Source organism: Garra rufa, chromosome 15 (genome assembly GCF_049309525.1).
Source record: "Garra rufa chromosome 15, GarRuf1.0, whole genome shotgun sequence".
In the NCBI taxonomy this organism is placed as follows: Eukaryota; Metazoa; Chordata; class Actinopteri; order Cypriniformes; family Cyprinidae; genus Garra; species Garra rufa.
This window is the reverse complement of record NC_133375.1, coordinates 17,411,136-17,433,335: the sequence shown is the minus strand read 5'-3', so window position 1 is coordinate 17,433,335 and position 22,200 is coordinate 17,411,136.

Below are 22,200 nucleotides of genomic sequence, written 5' to 3'. Positions count from 1 at the left end.
GTACAGTTAAGTATTAACAGTTCAGTACATGGACATGACATACCATGAGTCTCAAACACCATCGTTTCCTCCTTCTTATATAAATCTAGTGTTTGCAAAAGATTACCGAAAAATAGGTCAATTCCAACATAACACAGACTATTGCGCAATAGTCGGGATCGTTAATAGTTACGCCCTCAACATTTGCATCGCCCAATAATCAATAACGTCAGTACATCAGTAAAATAAGGCAAGCCACTGAAGGGACACCTTTAGATTAATGCTAGCGCTAACCTGTTACATTGCAGTACAAAAGATTTCACTTACTACATAAACAGAGAGATGACTGCTCTGATGATGGTGAATGATGGAGAAATAACTGCGCTGATAATGGCGAATGATTTACAGATCCCGAGTATCACTGACAAGCTGCTGAACTTGTGTGGTAAGAAGCACTCCCTCTGCAATATAACTTTACACAGAGCACATGCGATCACAGGGCTCTAGAGTGCGACCAATTTGGTCGCATGTGCGACCTAATTTCTCAATGGTGCGACTAAAAAAAATCAAAGGTTGCACCGGTGCGACCAGCCGTTCGAGGGGGAAAAAAACGAAACTCCGTCACTCTTAAAGTCTCCCTGTTGCTCAACAACAGACACACATTAGACCCATATCGTGGTCTAAACCAATCAGAGATAAAGGACGGATCCCGCCCCCCTCTGATTGTCCGTGGTCCAGATATTCCTGTACGTGTGTGTACGTTTGAAAATGCATGTGATGCAGTCAGGCTGTCTCTACATGGTCAAGCGTTTACAATGCCTCCTCCGCAAAAACACGGACTGGATCGCGGACTCCATTCATAAAAACCGAATTTACTATGGCGCGGAATGCCACGTAATACGTTGATTTCTGGATTGATAAATCAAAAGTTGGTCTGTCACTTAATTCAAATCGCGATATGGACTAGTGTCTATGAAAACTGAAAGGCAAAAAGACCGTTTAAAATGAATCCTGCATGTTCCGTTTGCCTCTATGTATTAATGGTGGAGACGTGTATTTTTTTTAAATGCACGTGTATAGGCTACTGAAGCACGCGTGACGCTCCCGCTAATTTTTGGCATTTGCATCTCACATGAACAGATAAACTCAATCTCCAAACCTACTGTGTCACTTTTACCGTTTCATTTGAGAAAGCATCATATCATACTGTACACACAGAAACTTCACGGCAACCTGTCAAAATAAAAGTACGGTTTAACATGAAACAGAACAATATTAGTCCTGTATTACTTTTGTACAGTATAATGTAGGTGTTTATATATTCCTATTTATAAATCATATATATGTTTGCCAAAAATTAAAAAGGTTTATTTTTCATTTGATTAAAAATAAATACATGTTTATGCTTTCATTTGATTATGAGAAAAATTAAAACAAGAATTTTGAAAAACAAAAATAAAATAAAAAAACAATTTTAGAGCCCTATTGTTCAAAATGTTAAAATAGAGAGTTTTGGACTTATTTTTTCACTGAAATGTTTTCGTTATTACACAAAGTAGGGTAAAGTACTGAGGAAAAAAATATGCTTCAAATAAAGAACTTTATATTGACCAGATTGTTAGTTAATCATTTACAAGTCAATATTGCCTATATGGACAGGGATTAAAAAATAAATAAAATAAAAAAGTAAAAAAAAAGTGAACTTGTAAAACTGCGGTGTTGAATGTGATGCGGTTGAAAACTTGGGTGCACCTAACTTTTGTGCTGGTGCACCTAAGAAAAAAAGTTAGGCGCACCAGTGCAACCAGTGCAAAAAGTTAGTCTAGAGCCCTGGATCACAGTAATGAGACTAAAATTTAGGCGATTCAAAACGGCAGATTCAACAAACCACATATTAAAAGCGGCTAGAGCTCCTAATTAAATATATTTTTTTTATCAATGTGCCAGCTATAGAGATGAGCTCTGTGAAACAACCAATCAGAGCAGAGCTCATTAATATTCATGAAGCTTCCAAATAAGGCAATAAGAGAGCATTTCATTCTAGGGACAAATCCTAGGGTTGTAAATGGACCTATAAAACCGTTTCTGGAGATTTTTTTGTCCTTTCCTATGCCATATACCTTCTGTGTAGATATCAGAGAACAATTTAAAATATTGTATAAATGCATTCTATGGCACCTTTAAAGTTTTCTAATTTTTTATTTTATTGAAATTAATCAAATGTACAATTGAAACATTCTTCAAATAAACAGTAATTCTTATCCAATTACAAGATTACAAAATGCAGATATTATAAGGATTTCAACATATGACAGTGGTGAAATTTGAAAGCAAATAAATAAATCTACAAAAGGGGTTATAAAAGATACTGACTCATTTATCTCTTTCAGCTCCTTTGGATATTTTTTTCTACTTCCAATATACAAATTCAATAGAATAGTCACCCAAACAGAAAAGGGAGAGAGAAAGTCACAGAACAGTGTGAAAAGATTCCCTTGACCATGCTTTTGAGATGTGACATTTACTACTGTGTAAAACTTCTTAGGGTGGCATACGAACCCATGTTTTAAACAAAAATCATTATAGTTGAGAATGTTACCATTGTTGTACATCACATCTAATAAAGAACAAAATAAAGACTTTTTACAGTATACAATAAAAAATGATTATTCCAGATACAAGTCTATGAATTTCTTTACTGATAAAATAGACAACATTACACTGTAAAAAAAAATCTCGTAAAAAACGGTCAAATGACTGGCAGCTACGGCTGGCAAAAAAACCCCCGTAATATTACAGTAAAATATCTTAATTGAAATAAAGTGCAAAAACAATAATTTTACAGAAATTTTCATTAAAGCTTTTACAGAAAAAAAACATTTTACTGATTTTTCCTTGTTTCAATGACGATAATTTACTTTAATTTTACGGTTTTTGTTTGGCAGCCATAGCTGCCAGTCATTTGACCGTTTTTTTACAGGACTTTTTTTTACAGTGTAAAACCCTTATTTTAATGATTTTTCCTTGTTTCAATTAGGATATTTTACTTTAATTTTACGGTTTTTGTTTGGCAGCCGTAGCTGCCAGTCATTTGACCATTTTTTTTTACGGGACCTCTTTTACAGTGTAAAACCCTTATTTTACAGACTTTCCCCTTTTTTGGTTACAATATTTTACTTTAACTTTATGGTTTTTGTTTGGCAGCCGTAGCTGCCAGTCGTTTGACCATTTTTTTACAGTGTAAAACCCTTATTTGACAAATTTTACCTAGATTATTACAATGAAAGCACTAAATGTTCTACAGAGAAACACTGTTATTTTACAAATCATTACAATAAAAAACCTTCAATAAAGTGTCAAAGCATGCTCAAGGTGGAAAATTAACAGTTTTATTTAAAAGACAAAAACCAGTCTGCAATACAAAGTCTGTGCAAATGCCATATAAAATTAACATTTTACATTTCAGCATTTTTTTTAAGAAATACAGCACAATTACATTAAAAGAACATGGGACAGTTTCATCAAAACGTTTAATTAAATATATGTTTAACTTAAAACTATTAGAAAATATTTCCTGATAATTCACTCTTCCACATGTAATCCAAGATGTTCATATCTTTCTTTCTTGAAGTCGAAAAGAAATTAAAGTTTTTGAGGAGTAGATTTCAAGATTTTTCTCCATATAGTGGACTTCAGTGGGATTAAGGTCAAGGATAAAGGTTTCAAAATTTCAATACAGCTTTCAAAGGGCTTTACAAGTTCCCAGTGACCCTTATTCCTTGGATGGGATGATGTAGAGCCCTTTGAAGCTGCATTGACAATTAATTTTTAATTAATTTTGGACCTTCAACCCGTTGGCTCCCATCGAAATATGGAGAAAAATCCTGGAATATTTTCCTCAAAAACCTTTTCGACAGAAAAAGAGACAGACACAAGCATCTTAAATGACACAGGGGTGAGTAAATTATCAGCAGGAAATATTTGTATCAGAATTGAACTATAGTCCTTTAGAACTGAATAAATACAAAACCAGTACATCTACAAAATTGTCAAGATTAACAATTTTATTAGTTTCAGATCAAAATTTAGATTATTGAATTTTTCATAACCAGTTATTCAGAGCTCCAAGGAGAAACTGAACTAAAAATGCATTTCTATCTCATCCACATCATTTTATCTTAATCCTTGGGCTCCATATACAGTGGTGTCCAAAATTATTAGAAGACTAGTATTTTTACCAGCTAAAAATTATTTTAATTCAGTTATGTCTATCTTTTGCTGTAGTGTTTCAATGGGTAATTTTATTTTATATTTCTAAACATTAATTTTGCCATTAAATGTAATAATCCAGTAAGATTTTTGTTTGACAACAGCCAGTGCTCCAAACAGAGATCTGATCTTATCATCATCCATTCTTCACAGAATGACATGAAGAAACAGAACAAACTGAGACAGATTAAATCTAGAAGAACTGTGGCAACGTCTCCAAGATGCTTCAAGAGAGCCACCTGCAAACCTGAAAAACTATCTGCAAGTGAACCTAGTGCAAAATCTGCTTTAAACACAAGATGATGGTCAAAAGAAGTTAATTGATGAAGAAAACAACATTTTTGACATTTATGATATTTTTATCAACATTCTCATTTTACAGAATTTGTACACAAGTGCTTAAAACTTTTAACAGTACTGCTTTGCTGGTAGGTTTCTTTAAGCATCTTGGAGATGTTGCCACAGTTCTTCTGGATTTAGATGATGAGATTAGACCTCTGTGTGAAGCACTGTCTGTTTTCATACTCCTTGTGTCACTGATTATTATAATTAATGGCAAAATGAACACTTGAAAATGTAGACATATTTCATACTGACACACTATAGCAAATGATAGAAATAGTTAAGTTTAAACCATTAGTTAAGGCACTAGTTAGTTAGTTAAAATACTAGTGTTCTAATAATTTTTGGCACCACTGTAGCTCTGATAATTAATGTAGTGTGAGAATAAGTAAAACCAAAACATACAACAAAAGGTCCATGACTCTGCACCAGAAGTGACAGACACACCAGATAAAGAGCAGTCCTCCCCAAATGGTCAGTAATCAGCTGAATCAGCTGGGGGTAAAAAACAAAACAAAACAAATTGGAAAAAGATAAAAAATAAAATAAAAAACATGATGTAGAATCTTAATGTTAGAAATGAATACTTACTTCCTCTGAAGATCATGTAGAAGATTTTCATTCCCAAAACTTCAGGATCATAAGGGGGAAACACACACACAAGCAATCAATTACATTAAAATTTATTTGTTTGATAAAACACTATCTACTTACTGACAGACATGGGCTTGCAAAAATGTACTCACCAGCTCCATACCAAATCTGCACAGCTGATCCAAAATCCTGGTTTACATCTAGTATTCTTCTCCATGGAGTCCAATGATCATGTTTTCACTCAGGTCCTCTCTCTGTCAGATGAGTTCACATAACAGTGTTCTCAGGTTACTCATTTTGAAGTTCTGTCACATTTTGTGAGTTTGATCTTAAAACTAGCATGGGTGCACGATATGACCATATTATTTCACAATAGTAATATATTACAGTATAGTTATTTATAATATTGTATTTCATTCAACATACGACCAAAGTAGCAAATTAACGTTACAAACAATATTACTAATACAAAGGCAAGTTAAGTACATTTAATGATTTTCTCTTTAGTGTTTGATTATAATTAAGAACGACTGCTGGTAACGTTAGGCTTAATTATACTGCTGTAACAAAATGCACAGATCCAGTAACGTTAACTGACACCAACCGGGTTTGTTAATCTGGACTCAAAACATTAGCGGCTGTATTTAGGTCAATTAACGTTAAATCTTAAGTAAACTGTCTGTATTTGACTATTCAAGTGAGGTGCAGATTTATTTCACTTCATATATTCAGCAAGACATAAATATAATGTTACCGCCTAGCCGCAGCTAACAGTATTAGCTCATACTAACAAAACACAGTAACACACACTGGTAGGATACTAAGATATGTAATCGCGGTTAGTATATCACTTCAGTAAACTGTATCTTAATATAACTAGCGTTACAGTCTATAGAACTTTATATAATAGTAAAGGGTACTTACCTTTTGCAGTTTGCATGATCTTTAGCTGCTGGAAAAAGTCCATATTCGCCTTTGTTTGTTCTCAATCTTCATTCCATAACCAAAACTCGCTCAAAATATGAATTAAACAGTCAGACGTAAAATAATCCACGTGAAAGCCGTTGCTTGAGGAGCGACCGAAGCAGACTGTACAGGAAGCCGATCAGCAGCATATTCAAATTGGACCGGGAAACGGCTCCCTACTAGTCATTGGCCAGAATAATTAACGGCAGCGATAATCAAACGCTCATTGGCTGTCGCCGGTACCGTCATAGATTGCGACTTGCAGTGTTTCCGCCGGTAATGCGTGTTTTAAAAAGGAAAAGCGCGTCAACTGAGCGATAGTGAAAGTGAATTCGGGATACTAGTGTTTTGAGCGTTTAACTACTTAAATGATGCCCTGCTCCTCACACTACATTATTATCCTACTGTATATTCCACCAGAGAGGACTGCGACTGCAAACGTATTGTCATTTGGACTACTGTGGTTGACTTGACTTCTGCAAATAAATGATACACTCGCTCTTTATTGGTTAATTTGTTCTTTATAAAAATAAACAATTTTTAATGCAATACATTTTTAGTGCATGGTTACAGGATTTGTGGATTTTAAGACTGATTTTCTATTTTATATATATTCTACTTCTGTTTTATTTAAAATTACAGAGTTTTAATGTAAAATACACCTTAAATATAAAACTAATAAGATTTACTGTCAAATTACAAAAAGAACATTAAATTGTTAGTATGGACATAAACCTTAATGAGCAACATTATTTAATTACAGATTGTTTTTGTAATTTTACATCAATATGTAAGTAGTTTAAGAAAACAGAAAAAATACTGTAAAAAATACAATAATTTTTTGTATTAAAAAAATGCGAATTCCTGTAATTTGTCATTAATGGAGTAATACTTAAAATAACAATTAAGTTGTTAATTTACAGATATTGTTTGTAATTTTACAAAGTTTTTAACATAATTTAAAATAACACAAAAAATGCTGTAAAAATAATACAGTATTTTTTCTGTATAAAAAAGAAAAAATACTGTAATTTGTCTTTAATGAAAAAGGACCTAAAATAACAGTCAAGTTGTTAGTTTACAGATATTGTTAGTAATCTTACTAAGTTTTGAATGTAACTTGAAATAACAGAAAACTACTGTAAAAAAGTTACAGTTATTTTCTGTAAAATTAGTTTTTTTTTTTAACAGTGTAGAAATACAATAACAAATATAGATACTACAGCAACTGATACTTCAACATTAGTCATTACACCGGAAGAAAAAACTGCAGTGCTTTACAACTACAGAACAGAAAGAATTAAATAAACTTATCACCACATCTAAACCAACAACATGCCTATTAGATCCTGTACCCACTAAATTACTAAAAGAGTTGTTACCTGTAGCAGAAGTACCACTTCTTAATATTGTTAACTCATCGTTATCTTTAGGCCATGTCCCAAAACCATTCAAACTAGCGGTTATTAAACCTCTTATTAAGAAACCACAGCTAGACCCTAGTGAACTGGCAAATTACAGACCCATTTCTAATCTTCCATTTATGTCTAAAATTCTAGAAAAAGTTGTGTCTGCTCAATTGTGCTCCTTCTTGCAAAATAATAATATCTTTGAAGAATTTCAGTCAGGTTTCAGGCCCCATCATAGCACAGAAACTGCACTTGTAAAAATCACAAACGACTTGCTACTTGCGTCAGATCAAGGCTGCGTCTCATTGCTAGTTTTACTTGATCTTAGTGCTGCGTTCGACACTATAGATCATGACATACTCATAGATCGATTACAAAACTATACAGGTATTCAAGGGCAGGCTTTAAGATGGTTCAGATCATACCTGTCCGATCGCTATCACTTTGTGTATTTAAATGGGGAGTCATCGCAGCTAACACCAGTAAAGTATGGAGTGCCACAAGGATCTGTCCTAGGTCCTCTACTATTTTCAATTTACATGTTACCCCTTGGTAATATTATTAGGAAATATGGGATTAGTTTCCATTGTTATGCTGATGACACTCAACTATATATTTCAACAAGACCAGATGAAACTTCTAACTTAGCAAAGTTAACAGAGTGTGTTAAAAATGTGAAAGACTGGATGACCAATAATTTTCTACTGTTAAATTCAGATAAGACTGAGATATTACTTATTGGACCAAAAAACAGTACACAGAATCTCTTAAACTGCAACTTGCAACTAGACGGATGTACTGTTATTTCCTCTACAGTCAAAAATCTGGGTGTTATATTAGACAGCAACCTGTCTTTTGAAAATCATATTTCCTATGTTACTAAAACAGCATTCTTCCATCTTAGAAACATTGCTAAGCTACGGAACATGTTACCTGTTTCTGATGCAGAAAAGTTAGTTCATGCATTCATGACGTCTAGACTGGACTATTGTAATGCACTACTAGGTGGTTGTCCTGCTTCTTCAATAAATAAGCTACAGGTAGTCCAAAATGCAGCTGCTAGAGTCCTTACCAGATCAAGAAAATATGATCATATTACCCCAGTTTTACAGTCTATACACTGGCTACCTATTAGGTTCCGTATCACTTACAAAATAATACTTCTTACCTATAAGGCCCTTAATGGTTTAGCTCCTGCATACCTAACTAGTCTCCTACTACGCTACAATCCCTCACGCTCCCTAAGGTCGCAAAACTCTGGACTTTTAGTAGTACCTAGGATAGCAAAGTCCACTAAAGGAGGGAGAGCCTTTTCTCATTTGGCTCCCAAACTCTGGAATAGCCTTCCTGATAACGTTCGGGGTTCAGACACACTCTCTATGTTTAAATCTAGATTAAAGACTCATCTCTTTAGCCAAGCATTCACATAATGTATCTCATAACGTTGTACTTCAGTTACATCTGATCAAATGCACATTAATATTCTTCAGCTTGGGCTAAACACATCATTTTTGTTTGGTTGGAAGTTGGAACAGCAGCTACGCTAATTATTTCTCTATTTGTTTCTCTGTTTCTGCCACGGGATTTCCATCCCGTGGTAACTAGGATTTACACAAGATTCAGTCTGGATTCAGAAGAAGAGATGATGCCAACCCCTCAGAGGACCGCAGATGATGCCAGCCTTGAAACAACATTCAGCACTACATAATTTTCTTACAAGTTTGATCACAGCACATAATCATTGCAATTAGTGTTCATCATCTGTTTGATTACACAGTTACTGATTTTAACATTTATATCATATGTACATCGACTTGACATACAGTATTCACCACTAAATATTAAAATTACTAAATATATTGTAGTAGCCTAAACTTTTGTACAGCGCTTTGCAACGATTCGTATTGTGAAAAGCGCTATACAAATAAACTTGAATTGAATTGAATTGAATTGAACTGAAGTTGTGAGAAAACACACATTTTCAACGTAAAAGAATTTGCTGGTTAAAACTGATAAAAAAAAGGCTTTGGACACTCAATAAAAAATAAATAATATAATGGTAAATAATAGTTATAAAACAGCAGATGTTGCTGCTGTAGCCTATGTATGCTGAGATAATTCTCATACCCCTTTGTTTTAAGTGTGGTCCCGAAAAATCTTCGTTTGAAGGGCTATTTGTCCCTACACCTCCAACCAAAGTAGAATCAAGACACCACTACCCCTTCATGTGAACACGCAAAACATAGTAGGGCTAAGAGGTAAAAATGGGAATGGGCCTTATAGTGTCAACTAGTGCTGACCTACACCTATAGGTCATTTTTAGAGGCTGAAAGGTTAAAGAGAAGGAGAATATGAAAATAATAAAATAACAGAAAGGCAAAACAAGTTTTTAACAGCTTAGCTCTCTGGTGTGCATTAAGCTAGTGAAATCTGAAGTATGAGCAGTATGAATGCTTATCAGTAAGTGCTGACCAGGAAACAAAAAGTGGGTGTATTTCAACTAAAACCAGTAAATCATGTCAAACCTCAGTGCTTCTTGGGCTTGTACTAGAAAGCTGAAACTAAGTAAATGAAATCTGCAGGAAGAGAAGTTAAACTACAACACCTGTATTTTGAAACACAAGGATTATTTCATATGAGAGAATGCTCTTTCTTGTGTATCTGTGGTAATGTTTGACAGTTGCCAAAGCAGGTGTGTCTTTTTTAAGTGTCAAATTGTGTATAATTGTGTCTAACTGTATAAACAAAGCAAGACAAATGTTCAGAAATACACACTGAAAACCAGCAAAATATTTGTATGTTTAGAGCTATAGAGTAGCTCTGTGTTATTTTATTTATTTATGGGACTTTAATACAACTGTCAATAAAACAGGTTTTTACTAAAAGTAATTACATAAACATAAATATTGACTGTTTTATATGAATTGTTTATTTATTATTTATTCTCTGAAAACTGCTGTCAGGACTCGGGTTTGATCTGTCCGTTTTTCTTTTTTTAAATATTTTTATTGTGTTTATTCATTTTATTCGTTTCATCTTATTTTTATCCTCTTTTATTCGTTTTGGTCTCTCTCTCTCTCTCTCTCTCTCTCTCTCTCTCTCTCTCTCTCTCCTTCTCTATCTATTGTAGCTTCCCCGTTTTTTTCCAGCGCCAGCTGATTGCCGTCTGCAATCAGCGCGCTGCTTGTTTAGCACACCTGCTTCGCCTCTCTCGCCTTGATTAGTCTGTCTGTTTCTTCTGGCTGTTTCTCTCGCACCATGTCAGTGCGTTCTGAGAGTTTTACGAGCTCTTCTTCTGTCTGTCTCCAGTCTTCGCAAGTATCTAGATTATTTTTCTGCCCAGTTGGTGTAACGTTTGCTCTGTCTTTAGTGCTCGCTTTTCCCGGATTGTCTCTGTGGATCTGACTCCTGCTCTGGTTATCGACGCTGTTCCAGCCTGCCGTTTTCATCTCTGTCTGCACCTCGCTCGATCCTGTTCCGCTCGACTATTCTCCTGCCTGCCGATTCGGATTCGTTGTCTTTTCCCCCCTGGCGCTCACGGAGGCTGAGCGTTCCCCCCAGACGGGGTTTGGATTATTTGGATTTTTGGATCTCAGAATTGACTCTTTTTCTGTCTACGGACTATTTATGTTGTGCTTATACCATCTTGCCTGTGCCTCCGGCTAATAAAGTATTTTTCTCTGCTTCATCCGATCTTGGGTCCCATCTGTCCTGACAACTGCTTCAAAAACAAACAATCCACGCTGTTCTTTGACAGTCCCCTTGCTCACCCTCAGCCCACCACCTGTGCAGTGGGCTCGCCGCAGGTCTGCCAGTTTCCATCGGCATCATGGTTGGAGGATTCCTCTTCTCTGCCTCCAGCCTCAGAGTCCAGAACTCCGCCTCGGCCTTGGTCGGTCATTGTCCCGCCATCACCATCGGCTCCGTTGGGCTCCTCCTTCCCTCCGGCTCCGCCTCAGTCCTCTGTCGCTCCGGCTACGCCGCGGACCTGCGGATCTTTTAGGTTATGTGTGAAAATTACTTCTGCCGATCAACCAGACTCACACTCTGATAATAGTGTGTCAGAGGTGGTATGTTTATTTGAAACAGCTTCGCAAAATGCTAATATGTGAAAGCCTGAATCGATGCATGACTTATATTTTTATAGTCTTGAATATAACTAGATCTGAAGGAATTAACTATTATAGTGAAAGCTTTAGTACAGTTTTATTATAAATAAATTATTTGTATTTTTTTTCATGAAAAATGTACATTATATGTTTTTGGTGTGGTTTCCACACATGAAAATGCTGGGCAAATATGAGTTCAGTTCCATTTTTACTTGGTTTATTATAAATATATTTATATATTTCATTCACTGACGATGTTTGCAACATATACAATTGGACAGACACCATTTCCTGAGTTTAGTGCTGTTGTGATGGTCGATGATGTGCAAATAGTATATTTTGACTCTATCACATGGAGTGTTTTCCATCGCAGTCAAAGTGATTCAAAGTACTATAATGAAGGTACGTATAACATCTTAAATTACAGAAAGCAAGTTCAAATGGATGAGAGACCCATTGTGGAAAACTAGTTCCCTGCTGGAGGTAGTTTTAGTTCAGACATCAGGGGTGGTCATTCCCTGACATGTACTTTATGGGTCCAAAAGGCCGCTATAAAAAGGAGCGTCCTTCGGATGAGGCTATAAACTGGCCTACTGATCTTTTGTGGTCATGAATTCCCCTCCTTAATTATGTATTTGATCTCATGTATGGAGTTAGTAACGCATTCAGCTGGCCTTATTGAACCTGTGAGGATGCGCTACCCCTCTAGAGCAGCTTTAGAAAATCAAAGAGAGCAAGTTTAACTTTAGCTTGAAGTAGTCAGATTCTGGCTCCTTTCTAAAGCTAAGCAGGCCTGAGCCAGGTCTGTACATGGATGGGATACCTTTTGTGTAAAAATCTTCCTGTTGGAGATAGTTTTATTCCAGCCAGCAGGGGTTGCTCATTCCCTGAAATGTACTTTAATGATGAATTTGACCTCCTTTATGGAGGTGGTAGCGCATTCTGCCGGTAGAGCCTGGCAGGATGCGCTACCATTGTGAAAAACTAGTCCCGCCACCAGAGGATGCTCTTTCATTGACATGTATATATGGGAACAAAAGTCCTAATACAACGAAGTAGATTCCAGACCTTGAAAAGGAGCAAATGTTTTTATGAAACCTTAATCCGGCCCCTGTAAAAAGAAGTGTCCTTCGCATAAAGCATTAAACTGGCCTCCTGACTTTCTGTGGTCATTAATTCCCTACCTTAATGATGAATTTGACCTCATTCATGGAGGTGGTAGTTCCGGTATTCTGCCGGCCTTATTGAGCCTGGCGAGCTGCGCTACCTTTGTGAAAAATTAGTCTGGCCAGTTGGGAGTGCTCTTTCCCTGACATGTACCTATGGGTTCAAAAGTCCTAATACAACACGGTAGATTCCAGTATTCCTTTTGTGGATAACTAGTTTGCTGCTGGAGGTAGTTTGAAAAGTTTGAATTTGACTGCATTTATGGAGGTGGTAGCGCATTTTGCCATCTTATTGAGCCGTTCAGATTGCCCTACCCCTCTATTAGAGCAGCTTTATTAAATTGCAGACACCAGCCTCATTGTTTGCACAGTGTAGCCAGAGACTGGTTTCTTTCTAAAACTAAGCAGGCTCTAGCCTGGTCATTACATGGATGGGAGACTCTTTGTGGAAGACTAAATTTTTGCTTGTGCTAGTTTTAGTCCAGCCAGCAGGGAGTGCAAAAGAGTGTCGTTCGGATGAGGCATTAAACTGGCCTCCTGACTTTCTGTAGTCATTCATTCCCAACTTCAGTAATGAATGTGACCTGATTTACGGAGGTGGTAGCGGATTCTGCCGGCAGGGGGTACTCTTTTCCTGAAATGTACTTATGGGTTATGGGTTAAAGAGTCCTAATACAACAAGGCATAGTCCGGACCGTGAAAAAGAGCAAAGGTTTGATGAAATCTTCATGCGGCCCCTGTCAAAAGCAGTATCTTACGGAAGAGGCAATACACTGGCCTCCTGAACTTTCTGTGGTCATTAATTCCCAACCTTAATAATGAATTTGAGCCCATTTATGGAGGTGGTAGCGCATTCCGCTGCCCTTATTGAGCCTGTCAGGATGCTCTACCTTTGTGAAAAACTAGTCCGGCCAGCAGGGGGTGCTGTTTTCCTGACATGTACTTATGGGTTCAAAAGTCCCAAAACAATGAGGCAGACTCCGGACCATGAATAATTGCAAATGTTTGATGAAACATTAATCCAACCCCTGTCCTACGGATGAGGCAATAAAATGGCTTCCTGTACTTTTGTGGTCATGAATTCACCTAATTTATTATGAATTTGACTGCAATTATGGAGGTGGTAGCGCATTTTGCCATCTTATTGAGCCGTTCAGATTGCGCTACCCCTCTATTAGAGCAGCTTTATTAAAATGAACACACCAACTTCATTGTTTGCACGGAGTAGCCAGAAACTGGTTGCTTTCTAAAACTAAGCAGGCTCTAGCCTGGTCACTACATGGATGGGAGACACTTTGTGGATCACTAGATTTCTGCTGGTGCTAGTTTTAGACCAGCCAGAAGGGAGTGCAAAAGAGTGTAATTTGGATGAGGCATTAAACTGGCCTCCTGACTTTCTGTGGTCATTAATTCCCAACCTCAGTAATGAATTTGACCTGATTTACGGAGGTGGTAGCGAAATCTGCCGGCAGGGGGTACTCTTTTCCTGAAATGTACATATGGGTTATAGGTTAAAGAGTCCTAATACAACAAGGCATAGTCCGGACCGTGAAAAAGAGCAAAGGTTTGATGAAATCTTCATGCGGCCCCTGTCAAAAGGAGTATCTTACGGATGAGGCAATACACTGGCCTCCTGAACTTTCTGTGGTCATTAATTCCCAACCTTAATAATGAATTTGAGCCCATTTATGGAGGTTGTAGCGCATTCCGCCGGCCTTATTGAGCCTGTCAGGATGCGCTACCTTTGTGAAAAACTAGTCCGGCCAGCAGGGGGTGCTGTTTTCCTGACATGTACTTATGGGTTCAAAAGTTCCAAAACAATGAGGCAGACTCCGGACCGTGAATAATTGCAAATGTTTGATGAAACCTTAATCCAACCCCTGTCCTACGGATGAGGCAATAAAATGGCTTCCTGAACCTTTGTGGTCATGAATTCACCTAATTTATTATGAATTTGACTGCATCTATGGAGGTGGTAGCGCATTTTGCCATCTTATTATGCCGTTCAGATTGCGCTTCCCCTCTATTTGAGCAGCTTTATTAAACTGTAGACACCAACCTCATTGTTTGCACGAAGTAGCCAGAGACTGGTTCCTTTCTAAAACTAAACAGGCTCAAGCCTGATCACTACATGGATGTGAGACACTTTGTGTAAGACTTGATTTCTGCTGGTGCTAGTTTTAGTCCAGCCAGCAGGGAGTGCAAAAGAGTGTCCTTCGGATGAAGCATTAAACCGGCCTCCTGACTTTCTGTGGTCATTAATTCCCAACCTCAGTAATGAATTTGACCTGATTTACGGAGGTGGTAGCGGATTCTGCCGGCAGGGGATACTCTTTTCCTGAAATGTACATATGGGTTAAAAAGTCCTAATACAACAAGGCATAGTCCGGACCGTGAAAAGGAGCAAAGGTTTGATGAAATCTTCATGCGGCCCCTGTCAAAAGGAGTATCTTATGGAAGAGGCAATACACTGGCCTCCTGAACTTTCTGTGGTCATTAATTCCCAACCTTAATAATGAATTTGAGCCCATATATGGAGGTGGTAGCGCATTCCGCCGCCCTTATTGAGCCTGTCAGGATGCGCTACCTTTGTGAAAAACTAGTCCGGCCAGCAGGGGGTGCTGTTTTCCTGACATGTACTTATGGGTTCAAAAGTCCCAAAACAATGAGGCAGACTCCGGACCATGAATAATTGCAAATGTTTGATGAAACATTAATCCAACCCCTGTCCTACGGATGAGGCAATAAAATGGCTTCCTGAACTTTTGTGGTCATGAATTCACCTAATTTATTATGAATTTGACTGCATTTATGGAGGTATAGCGCATTTTGCCATCTTATTGAGCCGTTCAGATTGCGCTACCCCTCTATTAGAGCAGCTTTATTAAAATGAAAACACCAACTTCATTGTTTGCACGGAGTAGCCAGAAACTGGTTCCTTTCTAAAACTAAGCAGGCTCAAGCCTGGTCACTATGTGGATGGGAGACTCTTTGTGGAAGACTAAATTTCTGCTGGTGCTAGTTTTAGTCCAGTCAGCAGGGAGTGCAAAAGAGTGTCCTTCGGATGAGGCATTAAACTGGCCTCCTGACTTTCTGTAGTCATTAATTCCCAACCTCAGTAATGAATATGACCTGATTTACGGAGGTGGTAGCGGATTCTGCCGGCAGGGGGTACTCTTTTCCTGTAATGTACTTGTGGGTTAAAAAGTCCTAATACAACAAGGCATAGTCTGGACCGTGAAAAGGAGCAAAGGTTTGATGAAATCTTCATGCGGCCCCTGTCAAAAGGAGTATCTTACGGATGAGGCAATACACTGGCCTTCTGAACTTTCTGTGGTCATTAATTCCCAACCTTAATAATGAATTTGAGCACATTTATGGAGGTGGTAGCGCATTCCGCCGGCCTTATTGAGCCTGTCAGGATGCGCTACCTTTGTGAAAAACTAGTCCGGCCAGCAGGGGGTGCTGTTTTCCTGACATGTACTTATGGGTTTAAATGTCCCAAAACAATGAGGCAGACTCCGGACTGTGAATAATTGCAAATGTTTGATTAAACCTTAATCCAACCCCTGTCCTACGAATGAGGCAATAAAATGGCTTCCTGAACTTTTGTGGTCATGAATTCACCTAATTTATTATGAATTTGACTGCAATTATGGAGGTGGTAGCGCATTTTGCCATCTTATTGAGCCGTTCAGATTGCGCTACCCCTCTATTAGAGCAGCTTTATTAAAATGAACACACCAACTTCATTGTTTGCACGGAGTAGCCAGAAACTGGTTGCTTTCTAAAACTAAGCAGGCTCTAGCCTGGTCACTACATGGATGGGAGACACTTTGTGGAACACTAGATTTCTGCTGGTGCTAGTTTTAGACCAGCCAGAAGGGAGTGCAAAAGAGTGTAATTTGGATGAGGCATTAAACTGGCCTCCTGACTTTCTGTGGTCATTAATTCCCAACCTCAGTAATGAATTTGACCTGATTTACGGAGGTGGTAGCGAAATCTGCCGGCAGGGGGTACTCTTTTCCTGAAATGTACATATGGGTTATGGGTTAAAGAGTCCTAATACAACAAGGCATAGTCCGGACCGTGAAAAAGAGCAAAGGTTTGATGAAATCTTCATGCGGCCCCTGTCAAAAGGAGTATCTTACGGATGAGGCAATACACTGGCCTTCTGAACTTTCTGTGGTCATTAATTCCTAACCTTAATAATGAATTTGAGCACATTTATGGAGGTGGTAGCGCATTCCGCCGGCCTTATTGAGCCTGTCAGGATGCGCTACCTTTGTGAAAAACTAGTCCGGCCAGCAGGGGGTGCTGTTTTCCTGACATGTACTTATGGGTTTAAATGTCCCAAAACAATGAGGCAGACTCCGGACTGTGAATAATTGCAAATGTTTGATTAAACCTTAATCCAACCCCTGTCCTACGAATGAGGCAATAAAATGGCTTCCTGAACTTTTGTGGTCATGAATTCACCTAATTTATTATGAATTTGACTGCATTTATGGAGGTGGTAGCGCATTTTGCCATCTTATTGAGCAGTTCAGATTGCGCTACCCCTCTATTGGAGCAGCTTTATTAAATTCCCAGACACCAAACTCTTTTTTTGCACAGAGTACCCAGTGACTGGTTCTTTTCTAAAACTAAGCAGGCTCAAGCCTGGTCACTACATGGATGGGAGACTCTTTGTGGAAGACTAAATTTCTGCTGGTGCTAGTTTTAGTCCAGCCAGCAGGGAGTGCAAAAGAGTGTCCTTCGGATGAGGCATTAAACTGGCCTCCTGACTTTCTGTAGTCATTAATTCCCAACCTCAGTAATGAATATGACCTGATTTACGGAGGTGGTAGCGGATTCTGCCGGCAAGGGGTACTCTTTTCCTGTGATGTACTTGTGGGTTAAAAAGTCCTAATACAACAAGGCATAGTCCGGACCGTGAAAAGGAGCAAAGGTTTGATGAAATCTTCATGCGGCCCCTGTCAAAAGGAGTATCTTACGGATGAGGCAATACACTGGCCTTCTGAACTTTCTGTGGTCATTAATTCCCAACCTTAATAATGAATTTGATTACATTTGTGGAGGTGGTAGCGCATTCCGCCGGCCTTATTGAGCCTGTCAGGATGCGCTACCTTTGTGAAAAACTAGTTCGGCCAGCAGGGGGTGCTGTTTTCCTGACATGTACTTATGGGTTCAAAAGTCCCAAAACAATGAGGCAGACTCCGGACTGTGAATAATTGCAAATGTTTGATTAAACCTTAATCCAACCCCTGTCCTACGGATGAGGCAATAAAATGGCTTCCTGAACTTTTGTGGTCATGAATTCACCTAATTTTATTATGAATTTGACTGCATTAATGGAGGTGGTAGCGCATTTTGCCATCTTATTGAGCAGTTCAGATTGCGATACCCCTCTATTGGAGCAGCTTTATTAAATTCACAGACACAAAGCTCATTGTTTGCACGGAGTAGCCAGAGTCTGGTTCTTTTCTAAAACTAAGCAGGCTCTAGCCTGGTCACTACATGGATGGGAGACTCTTTGTTGAGGATTAAATTTCTGCTGGTGCTAGTTTTAGTCCAGCCAGCAGGGAGTGCAAAAGAGTGTCCTTCGGATGAGGCATTAAACTGGACTCCTGACTTTCTGTGGTCATTAATTCCCAACTTCAGTAATGAATATGACCTGATTTACGGATGTGGTAGCGGATTCTGCCGGCAGGGGGTACTCTTTTCCTGAAATGCACTTATGGGTTAAAAAGTCCTAATACAACAAGGCATAGTCCGGACCGTGAAAAGGAGCAATGGTTTGATGAAATCTTCATGCGGCCCCTGTCAAAAGGAGTATCTTATGGATGAGGCAAAACTCTGGCCTTCTGAACTTTCTGTGGTCATTAATTCCCAACCTTAATAATGAATTTGAGCACATTCATGGAGGTGGTAGCGCATTCCGCCGGCCTTATTGAGCCTGTCAGGATGCGCTACCTTTGAGAAAAACTAGTCCGGCCAGCAGGGGGTGCTGTTTTCCTGACATGTACTTATGGGTTCAAAAGTCCCAAAACATTGAGTCAGACTCCGGACCGTGAATAATTGCAAATGTTTGATTAAACCTTAATCCAACCCCTGTCCTACGGATGAGGCAAAAAAAATGGCTTCCTGAACTTTTGTGGTCATGAATTCACCTAATTTATTATGAATTTGACTGCATTTATGGAGGTGGTAGCGTATTTTGCCATCTTATTGAGCAGTTCAGATTGCGCTACCCCTCTATTGGAGCAGCTTTATTAAATTTGCAGACACCAAACTCATTGGTTGCACGGAGTAGCCAGAGACTGGTTCTTTTCTAAAACTAAGCAGGCTCAAGCCTGGTCACTACATGGATGGGAGACTCTTTGTAGAAAACTAAATTTCTGCTGGTGCTAATTTTAGTCCAGCCAGCAGGGAGTGCAAAAGAGTGTCCTTCATATGAGGCATTAAACTGGCCTCCTGACTTTCTGTAGTCATTAATTCCCAACCTCAGTAATGAATATGACCTGATTTACGGAGGTGGTAGCGGATTCTGCCGGCCGGGGGTACTGTTCCTGTAATGTACTTGTGGGTTAAAAAGTCCTAATACAACAAGGCATAGTCCGGACCGTGAAAAGGAGCAAAGGTTTGATGAAATCTTTATGCGGCCCCTGTCAAAAGGAGTATCTTACGGATGAGGCAATACACTGGCCTTCTGAACTTTCTGTGGTCATTAATTCCCAACCTTAATAATGAATTTGAGCACATTTATGGAGGTGGTAGCGCATTCCGCCGGCCTTATTGAGCCTGTCAGGATGCGCTACCCCAGAGGGCGATAGAGAGTTACCAGGAAGTGCTTTGGAAGCAGTGTGTGAGTTTAGGCTAAGCGGTCTGCTTTTGTTTTTTTGTTGTTGTTTTTTTTATTTTTGTTTTGTTCTTTATTTGGTGTTTTTTTGTAAAGTTCCAACACTTCCCAGCAGCTGGTGGCTGTCTGGGAAGGGTTTTTTTTCTAGTTTTTTTTTTTCCTTTTCCCCAATTTTGGATGGATTGCAGGGAAAAAAACATGGAAATGGAGGGAGAGACACACAAGGACTTTGACCAAGAAAGCTCAATGGGAAAGAGGCCCGGAGACAACAAGGGAATTAAAAGGATTATTTATTCAAAGGAAGCAACCGTTATTGTGGATTTGGCAGAGGTGAGAGATGGAACGGTGCATGATATTATCAGAGAAGTAAATGGAAAAATTGGAGGAGGAAAAATTTTGGCAATAAGACCAAGACAGAGCAATGAATATGAGATTACGTTACAAAATGAAGAAGACTGTGACAAGCTGGATGGGGGACTCATGATCAAGCAAAAATTTTGTGAGATACGAAAGCTGCAATCAAGAGAGTATGTGGTTTCTTTTATGCTTTTGCCTGCGTACATTGATGACAAGGATATATTAGATAAATTGGAGGCATGGGGTGTAACTCCCTCATCCAGCATAAAGAGGAGAACATATCCGGGTACAGAAATAGCAGATGGTACGAGATATGTAAAGGTCAAGTTTCCAAAGGAAGTCATATCTCTACCATATAGCAGCAAGTTTGAGACAGCTGAGGGCACACAGTACTTTAGGATTATACATGATCGGCAGGTTAAAACCTGTAAATTGTGTATGGATCCAGGACATGTACTTAAAGATTGCCCAGATTTCAAGTGTTACCAATGCCAAGAGCAGGGACACTTTGCAAGAAGCTGCAATGCGGTGAAGTGCCCGGAATGTAGAAAAGTTTTGGTGAGGTGCGAATGCTGGATGGGGGAGGAAGAAAATAGTAGTGAACAAGAAATAGATATAGTTGTTAATGTGAGTGGGCAAAAGCAGAGAGAAATGTATACGGACAATGATTTAAACAAAGAGGAAGAAAATTATAGACTGGGAGAGGAAAATGGAGAGGAAGAACACCAGGCAGGTAAAGGAGAATGCAAGAAAGAACTAGATGGAGAAACAACAAAATCTCAAGGGACTGTACAAAAGACCATGCATAGGAGCGAAGAACAGAAAAACGATGAAGGTTTTCTGGAGCATAGGATGGACAGGAAAAAAGAAGAAAAGCATAAAAGACTGGAAGAGGACAACGAAGAGGGAAAATATCAGGTGCATAAAGAAGAAAAAGAGAAAGAATTAGAGGGAGAAATAATAACATCGCAAGAGACTGTGCAAAAGGCAATAGACATGAGTGAAGAACAGGAGGAACAAAAAAACAAAGAGGAAGATTATCAGGAGAGGAGAATGGAGAGAAAAGAAGAAGGAAAGGACAGAAAAGAAAGAGAAGGAATACAAAGAAGAAGAACTTTAAAGGTAACACCTAATCTAGTCACTGCAAAGAAAAGAATCTTAAGACTAGAAAAATTAAAAGACATGGGTTGTGTCAACAGATTTGATTTGTTGAGAGATATGGAGGAGGACTGAGAAAAAAAAAATGTTGAAACGAGTTTTAATAATTTATGGCATGTGGTCTTTATGTTTTTAAGAGTTGTTTCAATTAATGCACGAGGTTTAATGAGAATGGAGAAATTTGAAAATATGTTGGAAATGTGTAGAGGGGTGGATGTATTGGTAATACAAGAAACTAATTGGAAAAGTGATTGTATTAAAAGTTTTGAGAATATGTGGGAAGGGAATATATATTGTAATAATGGTATAGAGAAAATTGGGAAAGGAGTTGCCATTTTAATTAGAAGAGATGTATGTGAAAAAGAAAGTGTTGTGTTTAATGATGGAGTGGGGAAATGTTTAGCGATGCAAATAGATAAAGATGATGAGAGTTGTATAATATATAACATACATGCTCCAAATGAAGAAAAGGAAAAGGCTGTTTTTTTTAAAACAATATCTATCAATGTAAGAATTGGGGCAAAGGTGATTTTAATGGGAGATTTTAATACTGTGTTTACTGAATTAGACTTAGCAAGTAATATGGTTTTTAAGGCTGATAAGGGCAGAGAGGAGTTAAATAAAATGATGGAGAATTTTAAATTGATTGATGTGTGGAGAGAAAGAAATAGAACAAGGAGACCATTTTCAAGAAGACAGTTTGTTTTAAAAGAACTAAAGCAAAGTAGGATTGATAATGTTCTATGTACAGAGGAAATGCAAGGGAATATTAGGAATGTGTATTATAAACAAGTTGGTTTTAGCGATCATTCTTTCTTATTTTTGACATTGGATTCTTCAAATGTGGAAAGGGGAGAAGGCGTGTGGGTCTTAAATGCAAAATTATTAAAAAATATTTCATATCAGGAGAGTATTAAAAGCATTGTGGAAGAAAGTAAAATGAATAGAATGTTTAGGGAAAATAAAGGAGTTTGGTGGGATAGTGTGAA